We start from the raw sequence: 23,023 nt of genomic DNA, 5'->3' as shown, positions 1-23,023 counted from the left end.
CTGGAAGCCTGAAGAATCATGTGTCCTAGGAGATTCAAGTCATTTAAATCCTCTGTAGCCAGAAAATCATGCAATGAACTACTCGCTTATGTAGGGTCTTACTCAAAAATGTATAGGACACAGCAGCTGCCCTCCAGCAGCCAGGCTGGTGGAGAGATAGACTGTCTTCGTCTGTTTGGGCTGCTAGAACAAAACACCACAGACCAGTGCCTTATGAAGAACAGAAACATACTGCTCACAGTTCTGGAGACTGGAGGTCAAGGCATTGGCAGGTCAGGTGAGGGCTTCTTTCAGGCCAAAGGATGCTAATATCCTCACACAGTGAAAAGGGGCTAGAGAGCTTTATGGGGTCTTTTATCAGAGCACTAATCCCACTCTTGAGTGTTCCACCCTCATGACCTAAGCCCTCCCCAGAGGCTGTGTCTATGACCTGAGCCCTCCCTAGAGGCCCTCTCTATGACCTAAGCCTTCCCCAGAGGCCCCCTCTCTATGACCTAAGCCCTCCCCAGAGGCCCCCTCTATGACCTAAGCCCTCCCCAGAGGCCCTCTCTCTGTGACCTAAGCGCTCCCCAGAGGCCCCCTCTCTATGACCTAAGCCCTCCCCAGAGGCTCTGTCTACTACATACCATCACTTTTGGGGGTTCGGATTTCAACATGAATGGGGAGGGTCACAAATATTCAGGCCATAGTATAGATCCATAAACAAATACTCATATAATCTGACAGCAAGAGCCTCCAAAGCAAGAGCAGCAGCTTCAAGTGGGCAGAGGTGAGAGGCCCATGGAGGTAGGCTCCCTGAGGTGGGTGAGCACACCAGGCAGAAGTTACTAGAAGTTACTAGGGAGCTAAAGGACCTGGACAGAAGGGAAAGACATTCCAGGAACAGGGACCACCTTGTGCAAAGGTGCAGAAGCAAGAAGGAAAGAAGGAAAGGTGGTTTGAGAGGGAATGATGTGCCTTGGCTCCTCTTTTAGGAATGAAGGCTTCATTCTCCAGTTGCTGAAAGTGCAGCCCCTGGGGACTGCCTAGGGCCACACCCCTTCCCCAGATGGCCACATCCATGACTGCTGGACACACTCTCACACAGACCTGCTCCCACCCCTTGTCCCAACTCCACTGCGCTCTCATGGCCATCCTCAGCTCTCTGTGGGGCCAGCTGAGTCACTGCAGCTCAGCTGGGCCCTCTGCCCAGAACTGTGTCCTGCCCCTCCTTCCTCAGGTGCAGACCCAACACTTCCTAAACTAATCTGCACCTCAAGTTAGCTTGGGGGAAACTTCTTGCTTTCTGGAGCCCAACCTGCAGCAAACTGCAAGTCACTTGACAGTGCCTAGCAAACATTTTTAAACAGTGGAAAGCAAAAGAGCTCAGTCTTCAGACTTTGGGAATTACTACCTGGATAAATTAGCAGGGACTGACCCTGGGCTGAGAAATAAAGGTTCAGACACCATTTGGTACTTCATTTTGTGGTGCCTCAACCCAACCCTTTTTTTTCCATCCTCTAATGCAGACACTCAGTTGTTTGATTTCAAGCCACCAAGAATGTTCAAAGGCAGTGCCTGTGTTGAAGAAGCCTAGGAACTCTGAAATCCAGCCCAGTGAGCTGCGGCCCAGAGAGGTGAGGTCCTGTCCCAGCCCAACCACATGGGAGAGCCACAATTACAGCCCGTGTCTGAATCCCAGCTACAGAATCTTTTCTACTCTGCAGTCTTGACACATGGTGCATTTAGAAAATTCTAAAGTTGTTGTGGCGGACTGAACCCCACCCCCCGCCACCAAGATAACCATGCCCTGATCCCTGGAACTGTGAATATCACTTTTTTTTAGCCAAAGGGACTGCAGGCGTGGTTAAATTAAGGCCCCTGAGATGGGAACATTTTCCTGGATTATCCAGGTAAGCCCTAAATGGAATCACAAGGGTCCCTATGAGAAGAAGGCAAGAGAGTCAAATGCAGGAGAGGCTCTGTGACCATGAAAGCAGAGACTGGAGTCATGTAGGCAGGAGCCAAGGAATGTGTGTTGCTTCTAGAAGAAGCTGGAAAAGGCAAGATTATCCCTTCTTGTCACCAGGAATGAAAAGTTGTATGTCTGTGGCCTGGGTCTGAACTCCCTAGTGTCACCATGGGCTCACAATGAGGGAAACCATGAAAGGGGTTTCTAACAGAAGTAGGTGTTTGTGCCCCAAACTCACAACTTCCAGAAAACAATGAGCCAGAGCAAGGAGCAGATATGGTTTAGGGGAAGTGTCACTGAGAAGACCATGGACATGTGACAATGCAAATGGGTGTATCAGCAGTGAGGCCCACATGTGGGATTCCCTGGGCTTTCTCTGTGGACAGTGGACAGACCCAGCTGCTATGCACTTCACATAGCCCAGGCTGACAGCCATCCAGGGGGGCTCCTGAGATCAGGGAGCAAGCTGTGCCAGACCCCAGGTGAGAAGGAATGTGGTTGGGTCAGCTGCTGCAGGCAAGGACCCCTCAGCAAGCCAGGCAGGAGAGATCAGTGAGGCAGAAGGGAGCCCCCACACACTTCCTGAGCAGCTGCCCCAGGAGACATCTGTCTGCCTTGATTTAAACCTCAAAAATCAAAATATTGATAAACAAATACAGAGTGAGACAGAGCTGGCTGGGTAGAAGCCCAGGGAAGAGGTGCTGACAGGTTTTGGGTTATCTTGTTTTTTGTTTCTTACCAGTATGTTCTTTGGTACCAATACCACACATGTATCTTTTAGCAAGTGTATGCAGCAAGCCCAGCACATGGTCTAGGAGCTGGGGGCACTCAAGGGAGCAAAACCTGCAAACCCCCTGCCCTGGTGGGGTGCTGGCAGCTAGGGGCTGGGTTCAAACCCAGGTCAGCTCTATCCCAAGGTCTGTGCTCACTTCACTGCCCTCCAGGCTGGGCCAGAGAGCAGCGTAGGGCCCAAGGAGCAGATTTTGTAAGAAGATTGCAGTCCAAATACAAAAGGCCCTTCTTCCAAAAAGGGGGAAGGGAGGAGGAATCTGGGTTCTGACCCAGACCCTGATGTCCAGGGGCACAGGGAGCTCCCACCACCCTGCGAGAAAGTGCTTCATCATCTCAGGCTTGAGCTGGGAAAGGTGACCAGAGACTGAGGAGAGTGGCCAGCAAGTTTCAGCCCCCACCTTGGTGGTCTGTCCTACTCAGTCAGGCACAGGAAGGTATCTCACCTGGGCAGTGAGAACACTTCTGCCCGCTCCAGGGCAACTGCTGGCTGTGCTCCTCCCCGAGGATCTGGCCCTGCCAAGCTCAGCCCCATTTCTTACCAGTGGCCAGGGAAAATGGGACCAGGCCTGCTGTGCAAGCTGATGATGGGCCACACCTTTCATGCCAAAGCCCCTTAGAAGGAAACAAGTTCTGGGACTTTAAGCCTCGGAGGCCAGAGGAGAAGCAAAGCTTCCAAAGGAGACATGGGACCTCAGGATGACCCCATGCCCCAACCAACAGCAAGCACAGCTGGGCTTGCATTCCACACCTGGGGAAACTGAGGCACAAGGAAGGAGCTGGGCCTAAGAGCTGTGCCCTGAGCCCTGGAATGAGAAAACGGAAATCAGGAGGCTAAAACTGATCCTATCAGGTGGGCCCCAGGAAACTGTCTCCCCAGCAAGTTATGTGCAGACACTGGGCCCCCTGCCCAATCCAGTTATGGACTAATGGTCCCCAGGACACTGCAATTTAGGGAAGGAAAGAGGGGTTTCCTTCCTGAATCCTAGGAAAAAAGAAACAACAATAATGGCCCAAATGTTGAAGGCCAAATAGCTTCCTCCTAGAAGGAATGGTTTTAAGAATCATAGAAAGAAACAAAGACAGACAGGCTGATACACTCCTGGACAGACCTAGGAGCAGCCAGAACCCTGCTGGAGAAACATGCCAGGAAAGATGCCACTTTCCTGACTTCTGAGAATGCCCCCAGCACCCCAGAAGGGATCCTTCCATGTACTGGGCTAATTTTAAGGCTCAACGGTTGAATGTTGTGAGGCCCAGTGGTCACACTGCATATACCCAGGCCAGCATCAGGCTCAGGACTGAGAAGGAGCCTGCCACCCACCCAGTAAGCCTGACCCCCAAGCCTGAAGGCCACCTGATTACATGCATGCTTCAGCAGGGTCCCTGGGTCTGTGTTTTAAACAATGCTGCAGGGGGTTCTGACATCCATCACACCCATCTGTGAGCTTGAATAAACCCCAGGACAGAGTCCCATCCTGGTGTGAGCATGTTCTATGGACGGCCCACTTGGCACCGCTGCTTTCTTGCCCATGAGAACATGGTCACTGTGAAGTTCACCCTGGAAGGCCAAGAGTCCTCCCCTCAGAGCAGGGGCACGAGGACAAAGCCCTGGGATGCCTGGCCATGCTGCACTGCAGAACCTGGGATAGAGGAAGAGTAACTGACAAATGCCATTCTCCCACCTCTTATCCTGGGAAGTCAGCTCCATGGGGACTAATGATCCAGAAGATGTAGTAATGGATGAAACTCCACTTGAGGTCCTAGGCCTGAGTCTGATGCCACCTTGTACCCCTGCGTCCACAGACCCAAACAGTGGGCACTGGGTTCATTCAGAAGTTCCCTGGAGTCCCAAGAGTGTGTCATCAGTGGACCTAGAGCAGGGAAGGGCTGAGGCACCAGATGAGACACCTCTAAAAGGGGAGCATGGGACGGTTTCATCAGGAAATCTAGTGTCCCAAACCACCTGCTTCCTGATCCAGTTGGGCTCTCCTGTTAACTGACATGAGATGTTCTTTTTTCAATAAAAAAAATTTTTAATTAATTAATTTATTTATTTTAAGAGAGAGAGAGAGGGAATGCAAGCAGGGGAGGGGCAGACAGAGAGGGAGACAGAATCCCAAGCAGGCTCTGTGCTGTCTACGTGGAGCCCAACTCACGGCTCGATCTCCTGAACTCTGAGATCGTGACCTGAGCAGAAATCAGGGGTCGAACACTTAACAGGCTGAGCCACCCAGGCACCCTTGAGACGTGATGTTCTTAATCTCCCTCCAGTTTGGTTAGCTTTTGAAAACCTGACCTTGGGCTGTGGCCTAGTGACAGCACAAGGTCACGCTGGCCCAGCCTGGGGATCCAGCCTGTGAGTCACCTTCCCCCAACAGTGACTCCTCTGTCCTGGTCCCCCAGCCGCTCTCCACCTCATGTGGATGGGACCCCACTCTTCCCCTATGGACCAGCCCTTTCCAGGCACAGCCTCTGTATCTGCCAGCACCCACATGAGGCAGTGGGAACAAGCACCTGTGCCCGCCCCTTCAGCTCACCCTCTGGGGCAGCCTGCCTCCAGCACACGTGTCTGACCCTACACTGGATGCCCCAGCTGTTTGGTGCTGGTGTAACCTGAGCGGAGCCAAGGAGATTGAGAACGGGACACAAGGGAACGCTCAGACATAGGGAGGACCCTACATCCCTCACCATCACAGAGCTTCCGGAAGATGCATGACCCAGGCTTGGGCATAGCAGGACCCACCACACAGAGCTGTCTGCCAAAGTGGCTGGGGAGACCCCAGCGTGCTGGCATGTGGTGCAGCCCACATTCTTCATCCAAAGGGGGGCCCAGGCCTGCCTCGAGGGTGCTTCAGGTCAGCTCCATGGTGATGGGCTCACTGGAGAGGTGTGGCAGCCCAGACCACACAGAGAACACTACCTCCCAGCCCTTGGGGAGCTGAGATGGACAACAGGAGAGCTCCAGCATGCACCCCTGATCCAGCCTGTGAGGGGATCACCTGGTGCAGCAGGTGGGATGTCCCACTCCCTGCCCCTCCTATACTGGCCAGCGACCCTGGAGCTCCCCACATGCAAGGCTCTGCAGGAGGAGGCCTCTGTGAGCACAGAGCCACCTCCCTGTGAAGAAGAGAGGCCACTTCACTGCCTTCCACCCATTTTGAGGAAAACAAATCCATCCAGGGAAGAAACAAGATAGCAAACAGGCCTTCTCAGCACTCAGAGAATAGGGCACAGGAGGCTCAGGGCCATGTTCTGAGCAGCTCTGGGCCTTTTGGGACAAACTCTCGTTCCCCCTTCCTTTGAGTGTCAAATGGAGCCACCACATCTGTTTCCATTCAGAGGGTCAAAGCTGGCACGGACCCAGGAGGGTGCCAATAAGCTGGACTCTGGATCATTCATGTGGAACTGTGGGCAGGTCTTTCTTGGGCTCAGGCTGCTCCTTTGGAAGTTAGAGGAATCACAGCTCCCGGCTTCCTGCTGGGGATGACACTCAGTGGTGACCAAAACCTGGTCAGGCGTCTCTGGGCCCCTTCCACTGGGCTTCAGCCTTAGCCTGTAAAACTGCAACTTTCAACACCAGCAATGTCCCTCCACCGCCCACACACCCACTGAGGGACTTGAACAAACTAACGTGGCTGCTAGCAGCCTGAGGCTGCATCTCTGGGACACAGCAACCCCCTGCAAACACCTGCTGAAGAAAGCTAAGGCTGCCAAGAGAATTTGCCATGTGCTTCAGCTGACATCTGAATGCAGGCACCTGACCCCCAAATAAGGCAGTTCCTTCAGAAAACTTAAAATTGTAAATTCTTCCTCTGCGGGCCCTTCTGTTGAAAGATATTGTATTTCCTACCACGCGGGAGTATGTTTCTCAAGGACTCCTGGGCCAGCCCTTTGAAATGTGGTCATCAAGAAGGACAGGGCCCTCCTCGCAGAGTCCAGGGAGGCAGCCCTTCAAATCTAGTTTAGGCGAATGCCAGTTACCAGGCACAGCATCCACACTGACCAGCCCTCTCACCCACTTTCTGGAATCTTTCACTTGCCTGACTCTGCTCAAGCCTCCAGTCCCTGGTTCCCCCCTTAGAATCCCAGACACCTCTGTTCCAGTCAGAAGGGAGCTCAGCTCCTCCCCCGCTGCAGGGGTGCAGACTGACACCTGTCCTCACCAGCATCTGGCCCTGTGTGCCTCGGGAACTACCTCAGCCTTGGTAGACCGGTAGAGAGCGGCTGTGTGATGACCAGAAGGAATGCACGTGCACACCCTAGAGGAGACTCAGACACGATGAGAATCAGGGCCATACTGCACCTTTATAAGGCCCCAGCTGTGTGCTGGGCACATCTGTGGTCACGAATGTGAAAGTCTCCATGTCTCCAATCTACTAAGAGGATGATCTGGAAATATAATCCAGGCCCATCTGACTCCATAAACCCCCAGGTTTCCTCCCAGAACCAAGTGGCAATGTGTAAAGAAGCCACAAGTGTTAGGGGTGCCATGTCAGGGACTGAAACACTTTGCACAGACAGAATACCGTGCTCCACTCTGGTGGAGGAGTGTAATGGTGGAGTCGCCAGGTTTTCAAAGAGTAATACCAGGGCAGCCACAGACCCTGTAAGTGAGAGTGAGGAGGGAGGGAGGGGAAGGGAGGGAGAAAAAGGGAGGGAGAGGGGAGGACATTGGGGAGAGAGACAAGGGTTGGGGGAGGCAAGTCTGAAATTTTCAAGTGGTTTCCTGCCCTCTTCCTTCCTCAGCCCCTCCACATCCTTTCCCAAAAGGAAACCATGGGGTGGGGACAGCCCTGGAAACTGATTCCCACTCGATTTTCAAGAGGAGCCACCTTTCTGAGCAGAGAGCCTCCATGCCAAGCTTTTGTCTGCAAGGAGTTTTTCTGTGAATTTATTAGAAGCTGAAGAAATGCTGACAGAGCAGTTTTGCCCAAGCCAGCAGGCTTCCAAGTGCACCTCATTAGACCAGCTTCCTGCAGGCAACAGGGAACAACAGGCAGGGGAGGCTGAGGTGGGTGACAGGGGACAGGCAGAGTGTCGGGGCCCACCCCTGGTTGGCATGGAGGGAATGCTCACAGAGCACAGCTCCCCAGAGGAGCAGGAAGAACCACAGGGCTCTGCACAACCACCTGCCCACTCAGGTCATGCCGGACTCTCAGGACATGGGAGGCTGGAGAGCAGGCGGACAGAGGAACCACAGGACACCAGGTTCCCAGGAACTGGTTCTCTCCCACCTCCCCCACCCCCATGCTCCTTGTTCATTTCAGGACAAGGGATTGCACTTGGAAGAAAGGACCCTTTCCCCTTGAGACCCCAGCTTTTCTAAATTCTTCTCGATTCACAAAGTAATCCCATTTTTTCAATCATCCAAGTCCACATATTTTAATGTTTTCTTAAAAATAAATAGCAATCCCTGCGGTCATGAGGACTCAGTATGTGGCAGGCAGGCCTGAGCAAAGCCTGTGGCTCCCTGGTCACAGTTACTTGTTCCTGCCAGCCTCATCAGAACAACCGAACAGGCGTCTGAGGTGTTACAGAGGAGGGACCCCAAGATAAGAGACGTGAGGGACTCCTGGAGTCACACAGCGAATGCGGCAGAAGCCATAGACTTGGGGCTCACGTTCAGTCACTGCTCCACAGCAAGTTCCTACCTTAGAGTATTTCCACATTCTCTGTCTTGTTGATTCTTATAAAACCTGATGAAGTAAGCAAGCAAGAGTTACCCCATTTAACAGATACGGAAATGGAGACCCACAAAGGGCCTTGCAGGAAGCTATGGAGTCAGTGAGATAAAGCCAGCTAGAGCCTAAGTGTCCCGTGCCTTAGCCTACATGTCATTCTACCTCGCCAAGTAAACTTTGCTCTGGAAGCTATTGTTGAAAAATATTATTGGTAATGTGGTGCTGTGACTGGATGGATCCTGGGGTAGGAGAGACATCATTTGGGTAGAGGAAGGGGTGTGAGGAGAGGTCAGGAGGCTGAGAGGTCTGGACTTGGAGAAGGGCAGGGAGCTGCCGTGAGTGGGTGGGAGGCTCCACAGAGAAGAAGGAGAGCTGGGCGCTGCCAGCCAGGTTGCCTGGATGGTGACCACCTTCCCAGCCACATCACTGACCGCAAGGCCCACCCATACCTCCAGCAAGAAGAAGATAAGAGTGAGGAGAGTCTCAATGCTGGACATTGCCGCATCTTCACATGGGAGCCCTAATCCTCACACACCCCAGATGAGGCGTGCTCACCCCTGTGTCTCTCCGAAGAAAGAACCCAGAGACCTCCTTATGATTTCACCAAGCGCCAGCAGCTTTAGGACAGGCCCAATTTCCTCCAGCTATCAGTGACCCGTTCTTTTAATACCTCCTCACAGTTCAGTGACTAGTTCATCCTGTGTGTGTGAACGTGAGTGTATGCATGCACACATATGTGTGTGCCCCTGCTCCCACGCTGTGGCTGTGGGGTGTGAAGGATGGAGGCAGGAGACCTGCTCAGCACAGCCACCCTGACACGAGCCCAGCAGCCACCCTGCTCAGTGTCTCACTGCCTTCTGCTAGGAAAATGATCACTAAGGCTGGATTTTGCCCACAGATTTGGATCCCAATGAATATTTCCAGCAAAAGTCATGTAAATTGATTTGTAGAAAAGGCAAAGAGGGAGAAAAATGGGAGGCTGCAGACCCTGAATTCAATACCAAATAATCTAATATGCCCAATTGCATTTTCTTTCCCTACCTTTGATGTCTGCAAGCAAATCATTGGCACTTTAAGTTTGCACATATATCTCAATGCAAAACAGTCAAGCGGCAATAAATAAATGCATTATCCAGATAAATGGCTGCTGGTCAGGGTGCAACTGCAAAGAACAGTCTGTGCTCCTGCAGTGATTTACAAGCAGGAAATTCACTTATTCTCCCCTGACCCTTGGCTGTTGTCAGCTCTCATAATTCTAGAAATGGGAGGGGGGGGGTGGGTCAGGGGAAGCAAGGATGGTAGGAGGAGGAAGTATTGGAGGGCACCAGGCCTGGGGAATAAGAGAAGACCATTTACCAGGCAATGATGATGTCTTGGCCTTCACAGCCCCTAGGCTGCCCAGAGCCCCAACCTGATCTCTGCTCCTACACTTTAAAATATCCATCCAATCCAAACATCAAACATGCTAGTCCCAGCCTGAAATTACACCAGCAAAGCATCTCACCCTATGGCCTTCTTTGACCTTTCTCCTTTGATTCCCTAGGGCCACCTCATTCTTCATGAAGAATGTTAGGACAACCTGCCAACTACTCACCTTTTCATCTCTCCCCTGTAATCCATCCTGCCTAGAACTGCCAAAGACATGGTCCTAAAATGTAAATCTTGACATGGCACTTTCTGTTTAGTTCCTCAGTGTTTTTCCTTTTCCACCCTTCACTTGACTCCAGAAACCTTAAATAGAAACATTCCTTTTCTCCCAATGTAAGGCCTTCTCTGACTCTTTCCTTTGTTTTCCTATTCACACACATGCCCACCTGAAAATGGGTCATGAGCTCTTTGAAAGTAGGAGCTGCATCTAATTCATCTGTTAGCTCTCCAGCACCTGATACAGTGCCTGAGACAGGCACTTGGTGGATGCTATATCCAGAAGGATGGATGGATGGATAGATGGATGGATGGATAATGGGATGATGAATGGGTGGGTAGCTGTTGGATGGGTAAATGGATATGTGGGTGAATGGATGGTTGGGTACATAGATGGATGGATGGATACTTGGATGGATAGGTGATGGGTGGGTGGACTGGTTGATGCCAGTAGACAGGTAGATGACAATAGGGATACTTGAGCGGGCTGGTGGGAAAGGGAGTAGGTGGTAAGTGTGAAAAAAGAAAGACCCATTGGGGCTCTGAGGATTAACTCCTCTGAGACCCTGAGGAGGCTGTCTGTAGTCTAACTAGTAGGGCTGACTACAAAATACCGTGAATCTTCTGGCAAAGCTTAAATCCCCTTGTGTCCAAGCCCCATGACCCACCATGACTTAGCTTCCATGGAGGTGCAGCAAACCGTCGATCATGCCTTTGAGCCCCACCTTCCTGGTTTACTCACCATTTCAGCACTTCTTGGAACTGCTTGTCCAAAACAGCAGCCCTCTCCCAGCTTTCCTTCCATCTGCACAATGTAAGTAACCTTCCACGATTTAGGTCATTGATCAGAATGAACTGTTACAACCACAAACAGAGCCTACAGCCGCAGTATAGAAAATGCATCTGAAGGAAACAAGGCTCATCACTCAAGCTATGGGCACAGAGCTCCGCCCTCTTTGCATCTGACTAATTGCAGTGACCCTCATTCAGGCCCTATTTTGTCCACAGCAACATAATTAGAAATGTTGTCAAATATTTTACAGAACTCACCATGCACTTTATTTAAAAGCACCGAGTCTTATGGCTTAGTGTATCTGTTCAATGAAACTGAATGCCATTAAGCCATGATTTGTTTTTAATGAACTCATGCAGGCTCCCAGCAATGACTACTTCTTTTAAAAAATATTTCCTCTCTGAGTGTTTCTTTTGCCAGAGAACAAATGCTGACCATGGGGATAAACAAAGAGAGTTGAGGAAAGTGTTTAAAATCGTGTAGATAACCAAACAATTTATTACAGTTCCAACATGAGCACCCACACCCAGCTGCTGTTGTGCGGCGTCTGCCTCTTAGTTGTTCCCAAGATGCTTCAAAGACTGACTGTGGGGTTAGGACTCAATGTACTTCTCACCTCCTTGCTCTGTAACCTCTGTAACATTAGACACACACTGGCCCACCCGGCTGGGCCTGAGCTTCCTGATTGTAGAATGGGAGTCATAGTTACCATCTGACAAGGTTATTGTGAAAAGTAAGCAAGAAACCATGACCATAGCATGTGCTGACCATGAGACACCAACTGACAAACATGGGCAATTGGTCTGCAAGGGCTGGGTGCTACAATCCGGCTCCCAGGAGTCTCATAACTATTCCTACTTGGAGCAGCCTCACACCCCAGTGCCCACCCCCTGGCCAGAAGGATGCCTCTACACATGTCAACCACAGATATATTCCAAAAGCACCCACACAGCCATGTACTCTTTCGTGTACCTGGTAGGCCCAGGCTGCAGCCAGGATTTGCTTGGCTCCTAGAGAAAGAACAGTGCATTGAAATCAGCCACTCCAGAGACACTCAGCCCCTTGTTCTCCCAGGGGGTAGGTGGCCCATGGAGGATAAAGAGACAGAAAGACTTCAAACTCAAGGTGATTAATTGAGTGTACATACCTAATTTCACTCCCCCCAAAATCCACTGCTCACCTCCAAAACAAAAGCAACCCCCCCCAAAAGAAAACACTGTGAAGAAATTTTTTAAAAGGCATAAATCCACAAGGACACTGAGAACAGGAGAGATGCAACACCAACATAATTTTAAAAGGTGTAAAATAAAGTGGAAAAAAGCAAATCCTGAGCCAGCAGCAGGGAATGCAAAGAATCACCCCAATTCACATGACAGAATTCTCAAAATGCTCAGGAACTGGCAGCACCAGCAACTCGGAATAATAGATAACTACAATGGGGCTAAAATAAGGAGAACTGGCCAGAGGCTGTTTGAGAAATAGCTAGATTCCTAGGCCCCTCTTCCACACTCACCCTTCATGGAAAGGCTGCCCTCCCCCACCCCTGCACTCCCGCTCTCCCAGAGGAAGACAGGAGGTGGAGACAGCACAGTAGGGCTGTGAGTGCCATTCCAGACACCAAGGTGGTAACCAACAGCATTCAGTCTCCCCTTCTTGGCCCCCAGAACACTGCACTCAGATATTTTGTCCTCCAAGCAGGAGATGAGAAGTGTATTCAAGCTCGAGGGAAACCCACTAGCCCCAGAGGACAGGAGGATGTCCCACCAGGGGAGGTGGACTATACATCCCCTCTCCCACAAAGCTCCCCACCAGGGGTCCCCAGGAGCCGCTGACCTGTTCACCTGTCCCAAGCAGGATATTAGCCCTGGCTCTTAAGCCAAGGAGTAGCAGACCCCTGAGGAAGGCTTCCATCATAACAAACAGAATGAGCCACTCAGAGGAAACCCACACATACATTCCAATAAAACTATCATTATAGCCTCTGAGAGATAGGAGAAGATTATATCCATGAAATGTGAAAGAATATAAAAAAATAATATTCAAAAAACAAACACAAGCTCTTGAAAACTAAAAATATGATAGTAAACATCTCAAAACGTATGGAAGTACTGGAATAAAAAGTTGAAGACATCTGTCAGAAAGAAGAGAAAAAGGCAAAGAGCTAGAAAATAGGACACAAAAAGAAAGAAAAATAGAGGGCCTGCTCAGGAGACCATGTAGCAAGCCCTGTCAATGTCCTGTCCTGATATCCCAGGCCTCATTTGCTCCCCTCCCTCATTATTGTGGGGCTTTTGCTCAAGGGCAGAGACACTTTACTTGTTTTTTTATATATTAATTATAATTTATTGTCAAATTGGTTTCCATACAACACCCAGTGTTCATCCCAAGAGGTGCCCTCCTCAATGCCCATCAGGCGATGGGCACTTTCCCCTCTCCACCACCCCCATCAACCCTCAGTTTGTTCTCAGTATTTAAGAGTCTCTTATGGTTTGCCTCCCTCCCTCTGTAACTTCCCCCACTTCCCCTTCCCCCTGGTCTTCTATTAAGTTTCTCAGGATCCACATATGAAGAGACACTTTACTTGCATCCGCAGGGGACAGAGTGCTGGAAGTCTAGACTCCTGATGGCCCTGGGTCAGTGGAGCACAAGAGAATGAAAGGCCAGGTCCCTTGCCTTAGGGCAGGAAGTCCTGAAGTGCAAGTTGCATCCTGGAGTCCCCTGCTGGACAGCCAAAGAGCCCCTCAGGGGACCTGGCCTGAAGTCTCATCCTGCTCCCCCTTAGCTGCTTCCCCTTCCTCCTCCTGCTCCCCACTCCCTGGACAGTTTCTCTTGGAAGTCACTTGCATACAAACCCATGTGTCAACGACAACGACCCAAGACAATGTGTATATCCAAATAATAAGTTTGTGAAGAAGAGAACATAGAAAACAGGAATGAAGAAATGAAAAAAACAAGAAAACCCTTGAACCGAAAGACACAAATCTCCAGACTGAGAGGTCTATGGAGGACCCAGCAAAACCTATAATGGTTTTGCTCTATGTGAGCAAAAAAACAAAAAACAAAAAAAAACACCCCAAAACCCCAAAACCCAAATCACTTTATTGCAGAAGTTTAGAACAAAGGAAGAAAATCAGCTTCTACATGTTTCAGAAAGGAAAAACTAGGCCACATACAATGGATTAAGACTTAGAATGCCTTGACCTTCCGTGAAATATACAGGACACTAGAAAAAAAATCAGTCTTTACTATTTACATCATTTACATTTAATGTGATTACATATGGTGGGACTTAATCTACCATCTTGCTTTTTGTTTTCCAGTTGTCCCATCTTTTCTTTTTTCCTCTTTTCCTTTTTTTTCCCTGCCTTTGTCCCCCTTTGGATTGAATATTTTTAATGATTCCATTTCACCTCCATTTTTGGTTTATTGGCCACATAACTCTGTGTGTGCATGTGTGTGTGTGTGTGTGTGTGTGTGTGTGGTTTTATTAGAGTTTATACTAGACTATCTACCTTTAAGTAATATTATTGTACAACCCACATGGTATAAGATCCTTACAACAGTATATTTCTGTACGTCCCCTCTACCAGCCTTTTTGTTGTTTTTGTCATATATTTCACAATTTTCCTTTTAAAAGATTTTTCAGAGTTTTTTATATATACCCACACCTTTACAGTGTCTGATGCTCTACATCCCTTTGTGTGGATCCACATTTCTCTCTGGAATCGTTTTCCTTGCCCAGAGGGCTTTCTTTAACATGTCTTATGGTGCAGGTCTTCTGGTGCTGAGTTCTTACATCCTTTGACAGTCTAAGAAAATCTTTATTTCACCTTAATTTGGGGAGATATTTTCACCAAACATAGAATTCTAGGTTGACAGGTTGGTTTTGTTTCAGTACTTTACAGGTGTCACTCCCCTGTCTTCTGACTTGCATGGTTTCCAATGAGAAGTCCGCTTTCCTCCTCATATTTGTTCCTTTGTACAGAACACAACTTTTTGCTCCAGCTGCCTTATAATTTTTTATCACTGGTTTCAAGCAAATTGATTTTGATGCCCCTTGACATAGTTTTCCTTATGTTTCTTGTGGGTTTATAGTTTTTAACTAATTTGGAAATTTCAACTGTTATTCTTGGAAATATTTTTTCTGCCCTTCCCCCTTTCCTCCCTCTCTTAGAGGCTCCAATTATACGTATTTAGCACTGAAGTTTTCCTACAGTTTATTGTTCATATGTTTCACTTTGGATAGTTTCCATTGTTCTTTCTTTAAATTCTTTAGTCTTTTCAGCATTAATCTGTCATTAATCACATTCAGCATATTTTTCATCTCAGATATTTTAGTTTTACCTCTAGAATCTGATTTTTTAAAATAGCCTTTATTTTTTAGAGCGGTTTTTGGTTCACAGCAATTTTGTGAAGCAGGTACAAAGATTTCCCATATGCCCTCTGCCCCTACAAATTCATAGCTTTCTCTGTTATCAACATTCCCCACCACAGTGGTACATTTGTTGCAATTTATAAACCTACACTGGCACATCCTAATCACCCAAAGCCCATAGTTTACACTAGTTCCATCTTAGTGTTGTACATTCTATGGATTCAGACAAGGATTCATTACGACATGTACCCACCATTGTAGTATCAGACAGTGTAGTTACACTTCCTTAAAGAACCCCTGTGCTCTATCTACTCCTTCCTCCCTCCCCTCAATTCTTGACAACTGATCTTTTTACTGCCTCCATAGTTTTGCCATTTCTAGAATGTGACATAGTTGAAATCATACACTATGTAGATTCTCAGATTGGCTTCTTTCACTTAGTATGATGCATTTAAGCTTTCTCCATGTCTCTTCATGGCTTGAAGCTCATTTCTTTTTAGTGGTGAATAATATCCCATTGTCTGGATCACCACAATTTATTTATACATTCACCTAGTGAAAGATATCTTGGTTGCTTCCAAGTTTTGGCAAATGGAAATAAAGTTGCTATAAACATTCATGTGCAGGTTTTTGTACAAATATAAGTTTTCAGCCCCTTTGGGTAAATGCCAAGGCGTGTGATTCCTGTATTGTATGTTAAGAGTTTGCTTAGTTTTGTGAGAAGCCATCAGTGCAATTCCATTATGCATTCACGCCAGCAACAAAAGAGAGTTTCTGTTCTGCATCCTTCCCAGCATTTTCTGTCATCAGTGTCCTGAATTTTGACCATTCTAATAGGTGTGTAGCAGTTTCTCATTGCTGTCTTAATTTACATTTCCCTGCTGACATACCATGCAAAGCATCTCCTCATGTGCCTTTGCCATCTGTGTATCTTCTTTAGTGAAGTGTCCCTTCTTTGGCCCATTTTTAAATCAGGTTGTTTGTTTTCTCCTTGCTGAGTTTTAAGAGTTCATTACATATTTTGGAGAACAGTCTTTTATCAGAGATGTCTTTTGCAAATACTTTCTTCTAGTCTGTGGCTTATCTTATCATTTTTTTGACAGTGTCTTTTGCAGAGTAGAAATTCTTAATTTTAATGAAGTCCAGATTATCCATTCTTGCTTTTATGAATCATGCTTTTGGTGTTGTATCTAAAAAGCTAGAGCTAAACCCAAGGTCATCTAGATTTTCTCCTTTGTTAGCTTCTAGGACTTTTATAGTTTTGCATTTTATATTTAGGTCTGTGATCCATTTTGTGTTCATTTTTGTGAAAGGGATAGGCATTGTTCTTGCAATGTAGATGTCCAATTGTTTCAGCACCATTGTTGAAAAGGCCATCTCTTCTCTGTTGTATTTCCTTTGCTTTTGTCAAATATCAGTGGACTGTGGGTCTATTTCTGGGCTCTCTCTTTTGTTTTATTGATCCATTTGTGTATTCTTTCACTGAAACCACACTATCCTGATTACTGTAGCTTTACAGTAAGTCTTAAAAATAGGAAGTGTCAATCTCTAACTTTGTTCTGTCCTTCAATAAGGTTGGGACCCCCAAGCTTTTCTTTATCTCACACAGAGCAAAACCCTCACAGTATGCACACATCTCAGGCTGCTCCTCATCTTATGCCCCACCACCACCTCACCCCCAACCCTACCTCAGATCCCTATTCCCCTGGGTCATAGTGTGCAACACATCATACTGTGTCCATCTGCTTAGGTCTGTCCCTCCCACAGATAGGAGAAGCCCTCACTGGATCCAGTCCTGCCATCTCCATGTCAGAATGACGTTCAGGGATATTTACTGAGCCAATAAGTGATATAGAAAAATCTCAATGCAGAAGAAAGGGCATCTGTGTTGGAGGAAGGCTTCCTGCTGCAGAGGTACTTGGGGAAACTATGATTCTCCTCTATTCTCACTTCACCCTCCACCCTCCAAAGCCTTTGCCCCCTTAGCCCCCAGCTCAGCCCCCTTTGAAGTCACTACCCAAAGCCTATCTACCAGCCACCCATCCTCAGGAGAGCTTCACACCCATCCCGTCCCTTCTCTGGGCATAAGCAGCACACACGCTTGGACCAGTTGCTTTGATGCCTGGAGCCACAAAGGGAGTAGGTCCAGGTTTCAAATCCTGACTCTTCCACTCTGGTTTGGGGCCTTGCGTGAGTTAAAGTTCCTGTGTCCAACTTCCTCACTTATCAAATGGGGAGAAGATTATTAGAAAGATTAAATGGAGTAATTCATGTAGACACTTAGAACAGTGACTGGCAGGTAGGAATCACTCCTGCAGGTGGGTTATTTTCAGCATCACCCTTCATTCTTTTTCACAAAGGCAGGAGAAATTCAAGTCCCTGGAGGGCAGGGAGCAGGCCTGGAAACTGATGTGCACACAGTAGGTGCTCCGCAAAAACAGTGGGTGGTTTGACAAGAGAAGAAGGAGACGAATGAACACCACATGCCCACCCCTGTGTCGGGAATTGAGCTTGGAGATTTACCATGTGATTCCCCAAGTTCTTATAAGCACTCAAGTGGATGATACAGCCCGCCCATCAGACTAGGGGACAAGCTCAGAGAAGATGAATGCCTTCAAGTTACATGCCAGTGAAAGGAAGGGCAAAGTAGGAGACAGAGGCTACCTGCTTACCACCCTGGGCTGCTTCCTGCCAGCATGTGGTGGCCTGTAGAGCAGGCTGGGCAAGTAGAGTCCCCAGAACTTGGGGACAGTCTCTGTGATGGGAGGCCCCTGGTGATACAGGGAGCCTGAGTCCTTCTCACCTCAGCACAGGGCTCCCAGGAGAGCTTGCCTCCCTGCCCAGGATGGCCTAATCTCAAAAGTCGTTCCATCTGATAAAAAAAAAATCCTACTAATTCTAATGGCAAACATTTGATAATTATTTTTGATAAAAGTTTAAAAGTTCAAATTAACCAATCATTGTGTAATATTTCATCTGAAAATAGAAGAACAGAGAAGAATTAGCCACGGAAATTGCATGAAAATGCTTTCTAAAAATATAATTTTCTTATCTGCAAATGTGCAGTGCAAAAACCCAGTCTAACCCCCACCCCACACACCCTGTCCCCTTCCTCACAAATCCATGCAGGCATCATCAGCCCATCTCTCTAGCTGTGACATCTCTGTGGCTCCGGTGACTGTGCTTGAGCCCATTTCTCCTGGCAGGAGTGGTGTGGTTGAGATCCTAGGACCATGGACATGATAACACACTCATCACTTCCACAGTGGCCCAGGACAGCCCTGGCCAAGGGGAGCATGTGAGGCCCGGCAGGCTTTGTGGGGATGACTGCCAGTACAGAGCCTACCTTCAAACCATCAGTCAGCTGCTCACACAGGCTGCCTCCCACTTTGCAGATGAGGAGCCTGGGGTCTGGGGAGGGCGTACCCCAGACTGCTGTTGCCTGGCATTCTGTGCACCGTTCTCCTCACGTCCACTTGCTGAGGGCTCACTCCATGCTAGACAGTAAGCAGGGCTATCCAGAAGGCTCCCAGGGTAGGAAACCACCATCACCACCTTACTGATGCAGGGAGTGACACACCCAGGCTCAGCCTGGAGACCATGAGATTCTGAACCCGCGCCCCCTCTAGCTCACTCTTGTCCTTGTGCTGTCCTACTGGCACCCCGGGCTGCAAGGCTCCTCAGCTCACCTGCAAAGGGCCCATCTGCAGGCATGTGGGCAGGTAAGGGCAATATGCTCCTGCCTTCTAGTCAGGTGCATGACCCCAAAATCCACACGGCTGAGATGCAGTTCAAACCTGGAACTACAGAGGTGGTAGGATTGAGGATGGCCCCTCAATCACTAGGGGTGAAGGGACAGCTTCTGGAGCTGGATCTGCTGCTACCCAGCTGCAGGGGCTGGGGAGTCACTTCTGCCTGGGACTCCATTTCCTTTTCTGACAAATGGGTGATCTCCACATCCCTTCCAGAATTGACTTTCACTGTTTAGACTGGATTGCCCCAGAAACAGGTCCTGAGGCCTGGGTTCAAGTAGCAGTGTGGAATAGTTTGTTTGGGGGGGTGTGGGATCCCAGCAGGAAGGAGGTAGAGTGAGACAGAGAAGGGAAGGAAGGGAGATGTGCTTACAAAAGCGAGGCCCCAGGCCAGCTGGAGCCAACTTAAACCTGTGCCTGGCGAGCTCCTCTTTAAATGGCATTCACGTGGTAGCTGAAATTTGCCCTGGCAGGAGTCTTCACACCGTGGAAATCGCAAGCGTTACAGATCGGGCTCATTTCCCCTGGAGAACTGGCTGGTAAACATTCACTAGCACACCACCAGCTTAACTCTTTGGGGAAATGGTGCAAAACACAAGCCCCACAGTCATCCCATCCTTACCCAGGGGGAGGGTGCCGGAGCACTTGCACAAAAGTCCTGAGACTGGTTGGGAGCTTCTCTGTGGAATGTTAATTCCTAATATTCTCACAGCATCCCACACATGGGACGGAGGAGCAGGGATGTGGGCGAGATCTGATGACACCCACTACGTTCTCCAGATGCTTCTTAAACCCATAGAGTCAAAGTGCAGGTAGGCAGGCTGGGTGGGCCAGGGACAGGAGGGCTCACTGGGGCTGGACGTTCTCAGGGCATGGAGTGGTGCATGGCACTTTGCTAATTACCTGCTCTTCCACAGCAGAACCCTGGGCAAACAGGTTACAGAGAGGCAGAGCCTGGCTAGCAGCAAGAGGGGCTGGTGCCTGGGAACCCTCCTGGCTCAGAGGTTCAAGCATAGAGTGACATCAAGAGATGTAATTAGCACACGCTGAGGTCAGGCTGCTCCAGTAAGGAAACGCTGTTCTGCTGACCGTTGTCTTTGCGGTGGGCTGAGCATGCAACCTGAAGGGCTCGGTGTGTGCCCCACACTCAGGAAGTGTTTTCGCTGCAGAAGAAAGATGGTGACATGAGCCCACACTCAGCTCCAGAGTTCATCAAGTCAAGTGCCATTCATACTCATCCAACAATTTACCATGTGCCCGCTCCCCACCAGATCCAGCAGAGCTGACGATGGCAAGACGAACCAGGGAAGTCCCAGCCCTCACAGCCCACATCCAGGCATTGTAAAGCCACAAGCCACTTGTGAAGTAAAACACAGATAATCATGTACCTCCAATACCATGTGTTTCCTTGCAAAGTAATAGGAAGACAAACTCTTCGGGATCAAGAAGGATGCCACTCCGGTGAAGACTCAGGCAGGGATCTGAATGAAGTAAGGAACCTGCAGGCAGGGAAAGCAGTGCAAAGCCTCCGAGGCCAGACAGGCAGTTTCAAGGAGCATCCAAGTAGCCAGTGAATGGGAGGAAGGGAACAAAGGAATGAGCAGAGGCAGTGAGAGAAGCCAGTGGACATCAGACATCAGAGCAAAGTCATTGGAAGACAGTGAGCAAGGGAGGAAGGAACCTGAGCTACAAGTTAAAAATGTAAAAGTCCCCTGGGTCCACTCCAGGAGTTGAGGCTGTCAGAGATGGGACAACAGAGAAATGATGTGGCAGCCTCCTGTAGTACCACATATAGACACCTGAACCCAGGACAGAGACAGCACTCCAGGAGAAACAGGGTCTGATCACAAAGAGACTGAGTCCTTGCATGAGCAGTAGGATGGAAAGGTACAACCCCAACAGCTATTTCACCCACAGAGAACAAATGGGGGTCCCCAGCCTAGGGGAGGAGAGGGTCAGGGAAGAAGCTGGGTGATGCTAAAATTCCTTTGCCCCTCAGCCCCCACCCCAGATCAGCTCACAAAGCAGGGATGATAATTCTATCATCCCTGCAAACTTAGAGTATCCCTAAAGCTGTGAGTACATGTGTTCCATTGGCTGTACTAACCCCAGGAGGCAGCAGAGAGTCCTGGGTCACCACCTCCTGCCCCAGTGTCCTGTGTCTGTGACAGCAAGGCTAAGGGGCCTTGCTGCCTCAGAATTCATATAAGGAGACAAAGAGGAAGCGTCAGGTATCAGGTGACCACAGATCAAAGCAGGACCCAGGTGTCCCATCAGTTCCTAGTGAAGTTAGATGACAATCACTAGGGCCCATACTGGGCCAGACACACTTAGCAGAGGGGCCCTGCTACAACACTCCCTCCCTGCCAGCTCCAAAACCCCACTTCAGAGTGTGGGGATGGTGGGGACACAGAAAGTGGTGAATGAGTTTAAACTTGTAGTAGGACAACCTCAAGTAATTGAGAATGCTTGTTGAGATAAATGAACTTGTAGTCACCACATTTCAGATTTCAGAATACTGAGGACAAACAGAAGATCCTACAAGCCTTCAGAAAGGACATAAAAGTAAGTGAATATGGGTTAGATGCAATGGTCCAGAAGACTCTTGTTAATGATTCTGAAAATCAGAGGGAAAAAGAGCAATACCTTCAAAATTCCAAAGGAAAATTATTTTGATCAGAGAATTCTATACCAGCCAAACTGTCAGGAGTAAGAGATTTAGGCATTTTCAGACATGCAATTTCTCAGATTATCCTCCCCTGCACTCTTCTTCAGAAGGTCTCAGGGGAGGGCTTCTCCCAATGAGGGCCTCACCCTGCCAGGGCTGCAGGAAAACAAGTCCAACAGGACAGACAGCTGAAGGGGGTCCCAAGTGGGCAATGAAGGTAGACCCCAAGATGGCTGAGCAGTAGGGCCAGAACAGCCAGGGCAGCTTGAGGAAATCAGGGCCTGAAAGAAACACTTGGCAGGAAGATGAAATTGCCAGCACCAGTGCACTGGAACACTGTGAGAGGAAATTTATACCAACAGAGAATGAGCATGGCAATTGGAAGGAGTTTGGGTATAAATTAGGGACAAGTACAGAAAAAAAGTCAAACAAATGTAGCATACAGAATGATTATTAACTCCGCATAAAACAAAAAAGTTATGAAAGAAGGGAAAATAAAATTAAGAAAGTTAAAAATACAGAGCAATCATTAACTCCAGTTAAAACAAAAAAGTTATGCAGGAAAGGGATCATCTGTGAAAAGCCTTAACATAATCACACTGTAGACACCAAATGTTAATCTTGTCAAAGGTAATGAGGCCCACGTTCAACTCCAAAATAAAACACAAAGCTGAACTTACTGCTCCCTTGAGCAAGCACCAGCTTTGCTGCTCAGGCTGTCTCCCAGAGCTCTGAGCGGGGAGTGCAGGGATTGGCCAGCCATCTGGACTAGGGTTGATGTCATCTGTCATCCCTTGAAGGTGACTGGATGAAAGAGAATGGTTGCTTGGCTGGCACTCAGAGGCTGCTTATTAGGGTGTCTGTCTCTGATTGGCTGAGTTTCAGCTAGGAACCGACCCCGGTTGGTTGGCTGCAAAGCACGTTCATTAAGGTCAGCTGGTGTCTATCCATTGAAAAGGTTTAAAACTGGTTCTGCTGTTATTTGTTACCATGGCTACAGAACAATCGGCCTTTGGCTAGGAGTGTGGGAACTTTTGTATTCTCAGTCCATGCAGAATTAGGAGGTAACTATGTTGCTGATAGTGGGGGATGGGAAGTGTTCCAACGTGTGTGGTGCTGCCAGAATGAGGTGAACAAAAAATAATTCCCCACCTTCCATGGTAGGAAGTAAAAGGATAATGCCCAAGACTGGAAAATTGAAAGTTAGCAATGTTATAGCATTTTATTTAGAGTTGTGTATATAATATCAAAAGAACTTTTAAAAACTGGTTTCCTCCAGGAAGCAGGAATCTATGGGGTAGGGCAAGGAGACTGCTGTTTTGCCTAACAAAACTTGTGTTGTTAGACTCTTTAAACCCCATACATTC

At 48.5% G+C, this 23,023-nt stretch overlaps 1 long non-coding RNA gene across 3 annotated transcripts; it reads left to right on the top strand.

Moving 5' to 3' along the window:
* The first annotated feature begins 610 nt into the window (after positions 1-610).
* Positions 611-10,174, top strand: LOC132672518 (uncharacterized). Of its 3 annotated transcripts, XR_009607555.2 has the most exons (4): positions 611-769; positions 1,509-1,616; positions 7,490-7,754; positions 8,241-9,528. It is a non-coding gene; the product is annotated as an uncharacterized LOC132672518 (long non-coding RNA). The 3 variants fall into 3 exon arrangements; XR_009607554.1 differs by lacking the exons at positions 7,490-7,754; positions 8,241-9,528 and adding an exon at positions 9,968-10,174; XR_009607556.2 differs by lacking the exon at positions 7,490-7,754.
* The last annotated feature ends 12,849 nt before the right edge of the window (positions 10,175-23,023 follow it).

This window comes from Panthera onca, chromosome C1, assembly GCF_046562875.1.
Source record: "Panthera onca isolate mPanOnc1 chromosome C1, mPanOnc1 haplotype 2, whole genome shotgun sequence".
In the NCBI taxonomy this organism is placed as follows: Eukaryota; Metazoa; Chordata; class Mammalia; order Carnivora; family Felidae; genus Panthera; species Panthera onca.
The sequence above is the reverse complement of the archived record's forward strand: the minus strand, read 5'-3'. Positions and strand labels throughout refer to the sequence as shown.